This window comes from Haplochromis burtoni, unplaced genomic scaffold (genome assembly GCF_018398535.1).
Source record: "Haplochromis burtoni strain Fernald_Lab_line unplaced genomic scaffold, NCSU_Asbu1 Contig_37, whole genome shotgun sequence".
Taxonomy (NCBI): Eukaryota; Metazoa; Chordata; class Actinopteri; order Cichliformes; family Cichlidae; genus Haplochromis; species Haplochromis burtoni.
The window spans coordinates 2,760,740-2,771,038 of record NW_024582398.1 but is presented as its reverse complement, the minus strand read 5'-3'; the positions used below and the strand labels follow the sequence as shown (position 1 = coordinate 2,771,038).

At 40.6% G+C, this 10,299-nt stretch overlaps 1 protein-coding gene across 2 annotated transcripts in view; it reads right to left on the bottom strand.

Moving 5' to 3' along the window:
• Positions 1 to 10,299, bottom strand: part of ptprea (protein tyrosine phosphatase receptor type Ea) — a gene marked incomplete in the record, with an annotated part of 71,005 nt that overhangs the window by 33,346 nt on the left and 27,360 nt on the right. For both annotated transcript variants that reach the window (XM_042219750.1, XM_042219751.1), the window contains 1 exon segment: positions 5,798 to 6,052.

Genomic DNA, 10,299 nt, shown 5'->3' with positions numbered 1-10,299 from the left:
TGTCACACACATGCACACAGTCACAGTTAATATTTTCCAAAGAGCCAGTGGGTTTTTAATCATTTCAGATCCACAGATTTGCACGCCTGCACAGATACTCTCCATGCATAAGTTTCTACACCAAATCTGTTAACAATTGGCAGGCAAGGCGACACTGCCTGCCATGGAACACAAACACATGGAGCTACAATAAGGATACATGGGAAACACATGTGCCGGTGCCCGTTTGAGAACCGCCGCGTCAGAAATAATTTTGCTAGTGGTCGATCATCAACAACATGTGTGTCTATGCGTTTGTCTAAGCAGGTGAAAAAGGCGCCCTGTGAGACTCTCATCATGTCCTCCCAGCCCCTTATATCTTCCAACCTGACAGAGTTGAACACCGCAGCATCCATCTTTCTCCCATCCTGACACCTCTGGGATGTACCTCCTCCCCTCTTTCAATTATTCGGAGGCAGGGCAATTATGGCCTCGAACCAGAGCCACCTATAGTCTGAGTAATGCATGGCAGCTGGGCTGCAAGTGACAAAACGGGCTTGTGACACTTCTCATTGCACAGCAACTTGGTGATTATCCCCTCTCTGCTATGAACAGGCAAAAGACATGCAGAAGGAAAGAGAGACAAGAAGATAGGTAGCAGCTAGTCAGTAATATGACATATAGCAATCTTTTTTGTTAACCTGTAGGGCCATTAAAAGCACAAAGTGTAACATATAGTGGTCAAATAAGGACCTAAATTACTGTATATGAGGCAACCATTTTTTGGGTTCTTTGTATTTTAGTGTATGCTCGGCCTACATTACTTGAAAATACATGACTTCCAAGATAATTATGGTATTTATCAATCTGCATCCATCATGAGAGTCAAGAGGTGATTAAGCGGGGAGAAAGCAGCTCCAGACTCCATTCAGAGGCTCTACATGATGACATATTTAGAGCTCATGCTATATTATGTTTGCTTTTAATAGAAATTGTCTTATACTGAGATACTGTTTAGCAGTGGAAAGCTATTGCTGTCATACAAAGCTTCTGCACGTCCACACAATAATAATTCAGTTAGATTCTCTTTTATGGGTCTAGCTGTTCTGATGCATTTAATAGAAAGAAATCAATTGAGAAACTTCAGCCTTTCTGAGTCTAAGCCTCAGCAGTTGCCTTTATTCAGCAAACATCTCAGCAAAAGCTATAAAGAAAATGATGACTACCGGTCACATTATGGAAAGTTAACCTCCTTAACTGACTGTAAATTTGTTTTGGGAGGTTTTATGGTCAATAAAAGTGATTAGACAGGTGAAGCTGTAGTTACATGTGGAAAAACAACAGCTGAGTCAGATGCCATCTGGGAATCAGGTTTTAAAGAGTAATTCGGCCAAACAGACTCCCTCCCCTGACAATGTATGCCTCATCCCTATGTCATGTTATCCAAGCGTAGAAATAACAGGCAATTGAAAAATCCTGTGGGAAAGAGCAAACCCACTTCATTCAGATGAACTCAAATAAAGTGCAGAGTTAGTGCCTGTAATGATGAGTCCACAAAGCTTTTCTTCTGGTATGGGAGTTATTTAACATCCGCACGGACACAAAGACTTGGATTAAAAACAGACCTAGCTCTCAGAGGAAGAATGCCCTCCAGAGAAGGGGGTGTTCTTGCACAGAACCCCATTTTTTCAGACACAGACAGAAAGATAACCACACTCCTTTGGGATCTTCACAGGGCAGACAAGATCTATCCCCCAAAATATCCTTTCATTACCACAAGAAGGACGGGGAGGAGGGAGTGAGGGCAGCAGTGGAGAAACAAGTGATAAGCACTGCTGCGGGAGAACAAAAAGCCACTTGATTCTGAGCGAGGAAAAGAGAGGAGGGACCAGAAGGGATAAGTGAAAGGCTCACGCTGAGAGGATGAGGAGCCTGCCTCTGCTGCTCTGCAGAGATTGAGCAGACGTGTCTGCTCGGTGCAGACGCAGACCTTAAAATCCTTCTCTTTAGAACAATCCTTTCAATAAGAGACACCATGACTGTCTTTCGGTTTCTATCATGTCTCTTGACTGTCTGCAGGAAGAGCTAAATTTTACTCTTGCACAGTTCCAGTTGCCATAGCAAAATTGCTCCTCAATGAGAGATGTTATTCATCTTCAGGAATAACAGTCACTTGAACTTCTTTGTCACACACCTGGTGACAAACATAGAAAAACAAAACACGCCAGTCTTTTGTGGCATAATCCTGAATTTAGAAAGTCAGAATGTGCACTGACTGCTTTCTTCTTCTTAAAAAGAAGAAGGCAACACTCTTCCTTTTAAGAGAAAGTGAAAGAGGAAGCGTACTAATTATGTTACCCAAACTTGAACCTAACAAATTTTCACAATCCTCTTTCACGGGATCACTGCCTCTGCTGAGCATATTATGAGCACCACTTTGTTGATTAAGATTGTGTAACCTTTTTGTTTGGCCTGAATCCTATAGAAATATGAGTCATTCACTGAGGCCTTGGGCACCATAGTGAGCCTCATTGTCCTTGCTCCTAAGCAGGCTTGTTGCACAAGTGAGCAAACACACATACACAAACACACGAGCCTAAGTCGAAAGCCTCTTGGAGAGTTCGCTCCCGTTTGGAAAAAGGAAGTGCAACATCCAGTCTCCGTATTGCTGACAAAAGCTTGTTGAGACCAGGCCAGTATGGTAGCTATCCTGTTGCTAATAACTCTTGACAGAGGTATGACAGTGCATCAGAAACCATAGAGGTGGCCATGACATACTGGGTATCACTAAATCTTGGCAACAGACAAACACTTTTGATCAGCAGGTCACAAACGTAACAAATAGGTGAGATCTCGGCTTTGCTAATGCCTACACCCATGAAATGGGTCGGACAGCTGTGGAGCATTACTGATAGAAGTTTACACACTGTTTGGGAATAATTTCCATATCTGCCTTTTTTCAACTCTGAACAAAAGCAATGCTCTGAACCAGGTGAAAACAAAAGTCTATGCACAATTATTCTATGACCATGGCCTGTTTTTCAATCGTGAAAAGACATTTGAAAGCTGAAAAGCTATAAGAGACTGTAGCAATGTGTAGCTAGGGGGGGAAAATGCTTTGATAAAAGTTGAAAGGGCATTACAACCTTCCAAGAAGAAAAAAAACGTCCTTGCCGTTATGGAAGCAGTTCAAAAGTTCCTATAAAATGCAATTTTCCTCCTTCAAATCAACTCTGGAAGGTTCAGATTCCCAGCACCTGACACATACAATCTGGGTCATACTACTAATAAAAGCTACTGTTTTCGCACATAATTCGTTGTGTATGTAGGGCTACATGTGTGTGCATGTCGGTGCTTATGTGTGTGTTTCTGCAGTGTAAGCACATGCTGTCCTCCATCTGCTGTTTGATAGAGACTGTTTCCTTTCCTGTGCAGCCAGCCAACCAGCCGGCCTTCCTGTACTGCTCTGCTCCAGAGAGGAAACGGGAGCAAGAGAGACACACACTCTTTGCAAACTCGCTGGATAAGATACGTGCACATGCATTTGCAGCTGGAAGCACAATGATGATTTAACCACGCATTGTACCACAAAAACGCATGTAGATAGTCTCTCGATTCTCTCTCTCTCTCTCTCCTTCCTCCCATCTCAGGCTTGTCTTCCTTTCTGCCCTTGACTGTATTGTTCTCCTTTTCCTTATTTGAATCACCATTACTCACTACGATATTTCAACTGCACAAAAACAAAGCAGAGTGCCAAATAAAAGAAAAGTCAAAAGCATGGATTTTGTGGCACTTTTGCAGCTGTAAAATCTGCAGTAAGTTACAGGATCTCCTCTCACTTAAACAACTGAAAATAAAGAGCTCTGCTACTGCAAAGAGGTACAAACAGTTAACTTTACCTGACATATTTTACCTCACCAGATAACAGGATATTGATCCTTTTTCTTCTTTTTTTTTTACTTATCACCAAAAGTTTCTTGTAACTGCTTCACTCATACTGAGCAAAGATTTAAAGCGGTGACCTTTGATTTAAGTGTCTAAAAGGTTTGTTTTTACACTTTCGTGGTGGTTCCCCCCATGGTTTACCTTTGTGTGCATTGTGTCTTTGTTTTACAGTAAATAAGTTCTATATTAATTTAATTTGTGGTTATGAGTGCATGACTATTTGTCTGCACTGCTGTGTGCATGTTGTACACACATGAACTAGATGGGCAAGTAATGAAACACATGTGTGGTTAACCAGCCGGTTACCAGTCAGTCTGATTCGAATCCCTGGCCTGTCGATTGGTTCACGTGCACCAGGTTTGCTAAAAACTTTAAAACTTTTAGCATCTTTATATCTTATATTTTTATACTCGTGTCCATTAACATGTGCTGTCTCTATTACATATGGTTTAGCTCACTGGGTTGAGCAGGTGACTCATATATAAAGGTAATGCAGAAGGCCCCGTTGTGGTCATAACACATAAGTGGTAAAAGCTAATAAAGCCCAAAAAATATATTTAAAAAATGCTACTGGTTAGCTATCTAATATGAAGAACATTAGATGTTGCTCTTCCATATGTGGTTAGCTGCTGGAATACTAATCTTGGATGTGTTTGCAAGCTTCTGTAGTTAGCCAGTGCACCTACAAACATAAATCTATTCTACTATAATAAAACTTGAACATTGTAAAAAAAAAAAAGAAAAAGAAAAAGCTTAGCTTTTTGACTTCGTAAAAGAGTTTTCCCACTCGTCCTCTGTGGTTTTTTTGCTTCGTTAAAGGCTCTGTTGTTTGGTCTGTTTTCTTTACCCTGTTTTATGCATCTCACCACCCCTCAGCTTTCAAGCTTTGTGCACAATACAATATCAACTGTGAGCCGCAGGACTTAATTGTCATCTGTATCAAAGGTGGACAAGACACATTCCTGTTTGTCTGGATTCACTTCCATGCCTGTCTTCATTAGTTCTCCTCTCATGCCTTAAGCAGTGAGTCTTCAGTGTTAGCACTGCCGACTTTAATGTCACAACATGATTCTGCAAGCAAAAAATATGAGGTTCATAATACTTTTTAAAGGGCAAGACAATCAAATCTAACCAGAACAAGGTGCTAATCAGGTTTCTCTTATTATTATTACAAAAAAGTGACTTTGATTCGTTCCAGACTCCTGGTTGCATGCAGGGCTTTTCTTGCTAAGAGATTCTTTTTTCCCCAAAGACATGCTTGTTAGGTTAATTGGTGATTCTAAATTGGCTGTAGGTGTGATTGGCTCTCTGCATCTCTCTCTGTGAGCTCTGTGATACACTGGTCATCTGTCAAGGCTATACCCTGCCTCTCACCACATAACAGCTGGAACAGGCTCCAGCCCCTCCTGACGTTCACTCATTGCTTTTAACTTTAGGTGAAACGATTGCACTTATGTGCTTAGTCTACTCCCTAAAGTCCATTTTCAGGCTGAAAAAAAAACCTGGCAAATTCATACTGAAAATACAAACGAAAGCATTTTATACTCTTTATATTCATACCCTTTTAATTTGCACTAAGCTGACCAGGCTTTAACAGCAATGCACCATGGTGCCACTTCCTGTTTGTACTGTTTACTAGCTGACGCAGACAAAAGCTGGAGCCATGAATATCCAGATTGAGGAAGTCACGGAATAGCCAAGATGCAGTGCAGTAAAAGGTCTATTAATATACAAAGAAAATGAAAAGCCCTGTACCAAGCAAAAGATGTGAAACACTAATCTCAACAGTGAAAAGATTTTTTTTAAACATAAGTCAGCAGCTGCTATACAGTACAAATGGTCAGATTGCAAAGGTCACAATGTGCTGAATTACCTGGATGAGTTTTAATTCAGTGTAAGCCTTTCCTCGTATCCATAATAGCAGGTCACATGGTTCTGATCGATTTGAGTGGTCACATTGTTGTACTTATCTCCAGGGAGTAGTTAGACAGAAGAAGGCATGTTGGAGTGACGTGAATCCCTGGATCACTTGTGGGTCTCAGCTTTTCACTTCCAGGAGTTTATCAAGCAGGAGTCAGCCGAAATGTTTGAGGAGCAGCACTGTAAGCCTTAAAGGGATTCTCACCACCTTTATTTTAGGAGAGAGGGAGAAGGACACAGAATACATTAAACAACTGACAACAAAGAGAAACATGAGGACGAGAAGCTAGAGGATGAGGAAGGGGTGATGTAGTTCCTGTCTTAAGCAGAAATGGTATGTGGCAAGCAGGAGAGCACAAATTTCAGAGGATAGCCTCCTCAAAGTAATGAATAATGGTACTGTATATAGACAGTAACACCTTGCCTTTCATCCATAATGATGCTATTTAGCTTTGATGTAAATTGAGAAGGAAGCATGAACACTGTCTTCATAAAAAAAAAAAAGAAGAATGGTGGAGATGGCACAAAGTCCAAGACAGTGGTAATGGATGGCTATGTACTGAATCCACACACACTGGGAAAAACTTTCATTAGTTTATTTTTGGGAAGTCCCATTTTGCAAGCCATCTATAATACAAATTACTCTTTCAAAACATTTGGTATCATTTGCAAATTTAAAAAAAAAGGCTCCACATCTTTTCTATATGTGCCAGAAATGGAGCATAGGTTTACATAAATCCACCTCCTGTACGTCTGCCAACACATTTTTAACAATTTCAGTCTGAATGTGTGAGAAAACCCTCCGTTACCCATGGGAGACCTGAAAGGAGGGTATAAAGAAGGAGGGGAGGATGGGTGAGGAAATGGGGACAAGGAACATAATTTATCTACCTGAGAATCTGGGGGAAGCTTTTTTTTTTTATGTGGAAACCTTATAAATAAAGTTTCACCTTCAGCTGAAGGATTCTTGGATAAAACTTTAATTCTTAAAAATCAAATTTCTAAAAAAGAAAGAGAAAAACACAAAAACACAGAAGAAAAGATTTCAGCAGTTTTCACTTGATAGCGATGGGGAGCATGCATGCCGAGTGGTTGCTATGGTGACTGTCACGTCTAGCCGTGCGAAAGGAAGGTGCGGATGGAGGGGTTTCTCTCCCTCTCTCTGGCTGTTACAATATACTAATAGAAACATCTCCTAAAGCCCTATCCTTGTTCTGCCCTTTCCCACTGGAAAACAGGCAGTCAACATTTGCTGTAATAAATGAATTGCCACACTTCAGGATTCCCATGATAATCAAATAACAGCACAAGCCAAAACATCCAGATTCAGGAAGGACAGAGTGGAACAGAAACCAAATTCTGCCCCCAAAAAGGAAATATCATATTGTTAAGTTTGCACAATATAGTTTTAGATTATAACAAAGTTCCTGGGAAGCACCATGAGAGACTGCTTTAAATCTCATATCGTCTCAAAGTGCATAAATAAATAATATAAGGTCTGACAGTGTGGAGCCAGATCAAGCAAACTGTTGAATAATAGAAGAACCTTCCTGTAATGCAATCAGATGCAGTGCATCACTGAGAGCAAAGGACTGCAAACCGTGAAAGCTGCTAAAAGCAGAATACAAACGTGTACAACTTTGTACGTGTAAAACTGAATTACTGTGAAAAGCAGTAATACATCAAAAACTTTGTGTCAGATACAATATTTAACTCAATCTCTTACGGAGCACATGAAAAAGGCAAAGTATGCATAATTGTAACAGGTGGGGGGAAATACGATGAAGTGAGTCAGTCAATCGTACGTGCACATTTTATTATTGTTATTTAAAAAAATGTCTTGTTCTCCACTACAGCTGCAAAATAAATATCATTTAAACTAAAGCAAGACCAGTATAATCAATTGTATTTAGCAAGCCAGGTTGTCCGTGATGACTGCATACAGCTATCACTTCATCAAACAGCGCATGCGATAAAACAGCCCATAAATAATCAGTCATACTTGTCAGATAAAATATGCTAGGGTACGAAATCATTTGCACACCTAGAGGGGTATAAAATACATTCTGAGCTCAATATGCATTATAAGTAAACACAGCCAAAAGGTCATGTGTTCCACAAAGATACGCAAACAACAGCTCGGCTACTGGTATTAAAAGCAAATAGAGTTAAAACTATAGTCAAACAGGAATATATATAGAAAAGAAACTTAATAAAAAAAATTATCTTCCACTCTGATGTTCATCTCAGCGAGGAACAGATTGTGCAAGTGCAACATATGTGCTTTTCCTGCAGATGTAAGATTTACAGCTCTGCACCAAATCTCGCATACAGCTGTCATTTTCCCTGCCAAAGCCTGTTAAGTTCAACCCAAATAGAACCAAGGTGACAAACAGCAGGTCAAACACAGATGGACACCTATATGTATGTAGCAGACATCTTTGACTCATCTACCTCTCCAGGGTTGTGGTCAATCAGATTAGAGCATCACACTGAGATTTCCGAATACACTAACACAAATCCAATTATAGAGATAAGCTCTGCGGGCAGCTACTCCCATCTCACACACACACACACACACACACACACACACACACACACACACACACACACACACACACACACATAGAATGAGAGAGGAGAGAGATGTCACTTCACCCTAGCTGCTATCGGGCCCCAGCATCAGTCCAGCACAAAAGTCCTCTCTGACCTGCCACTATGTGTCACTTCCAAAAACACAAAGCCTCTATCAACAGTTCACAACTTTACCAAAGACTGATACAGACTGATTCATTTCCAAGCAATAAGGAAAATATGACCTTTGCGTCACGGTTCTGGGTCAGTTTGACCCAGTATTTTGAGTTGTTATGTTTTGGTTTATTTTTGAATGATGGATTGTTCTTTATGTTTCTCTGATGCTTTGTTGGGTTTTATGATGAATCTGTGTTTCAGCTATTTTGGTGTGTTTTTGCATTATGGATTGTTTTCTTATTCTCTTGTAGTGCTTGTGGTGATGATGATGATGATGATGATGATTTTCATGTTTCTGTTTATCCATGTTTAAGAATTTGTTGTTTCATGTATAGTTTGAGTTGCATGTGTTATATTCTGTCTGCCTCTCTGTCTGCGTCTTTGTTTAGTGGTTTCTGGTTTCCTGTTTTATTGTGAAGGTCTGTGTCTCATTTGAGTGTGTTCAGTTCTACTGCTCCCCTGTCTCGTTAGTCCAATTTCTCCCAGCTGTGTCTCCCTCCTGTTGCCCATTCCCTGATTACCACCCTGTGTATATTAGCCCTGTGTTTTCCTGTGCTCAGTGTCGCGTCATACCATCAGACTTGCCTGTGTGTTTCAGTTTCTAGTGAGTCAGTGTCAGTTCATGTTTTGTCACCAGCAATAAAGCTGAGGTTTTTGAGTTTCAATTTAGTGTCTGAGTCCTGCATTTGGATCCACCTCTCCATCCGCCTGCACACAGAGCCCTGACGCTTTGAGTATTTTCTAAGTGCTACATAATGGAAATTATTAAAAGACGGTGGTAAACTTTAGAAGTTAAGGCCTATAGGAGATGAAAGCTGCAGTTTAGTAGCTGTTTTACAAAGTGTTATAGAAATGTAAAAGTGAGAAGAGTGGCAAGGTGCACTGTGATTTATGGTGTTTAGAGTCAAACTTGAAAGGGACTAAAATCAGCCTTTATGAGAACTGCAGCAGCAGAAACGATAATAAATGGCACTTCAGAAATAAAAGCATGTGTGCCAGCTCTCTGATCTGTTATGAATGGAGCCGTGTCCCTGATTAGCCGTCACCACACTGTGGCCTTAATAATCCAGAGCAAGAGGTCAGGCAGGAATGAAGAGTGTGATTTTGTTATCCGATACTCCCTCGCCTGTCTGTGTCACTTCCAAACACACCGGTGGATCTTGGCATCCAGGTTTGATGAGCACCAGTAAGTGGCCCTCAGCCAAAGTAAGCAGGATATGAATGTGATAAGATCATATAGCAGCTCTTCCAAACTTGGCATTTGGAGTTATAATCAAGTATCTCAAAATTTCCTAAAGGGGCCAGTCAGGACTAGATCCTTTACAGACAGACTGTGGATGGCCACATCGATACTGATATTTATTTAGTGGACAGCTAAATGAGAACTCTGATTTAATACGCACCTGTGGCTCTCTCAGATCGATAATCAATACCGTGATAGGGCACTAAATTACCCAGAGCTCAGAACAATTGAGCATCTGTGGGGTGAGATGGAAACAATGAACTTAAAGCTGAACTTAATATAGCAGAAAATAGGTTATTTGCAAGATGAGGATTCGCTGAAGCAAGCCACCTTTTGCAGAATCAGAATCAGAATCAGAATGGGGTTTATTGCCAGATGTTGAGGTTTACAACATTAGGAAATTGCTGCGGTGCTTCAGTGCAAACAATAAGAATTAAAGTGCTATGTAGAAAGAAAGATAT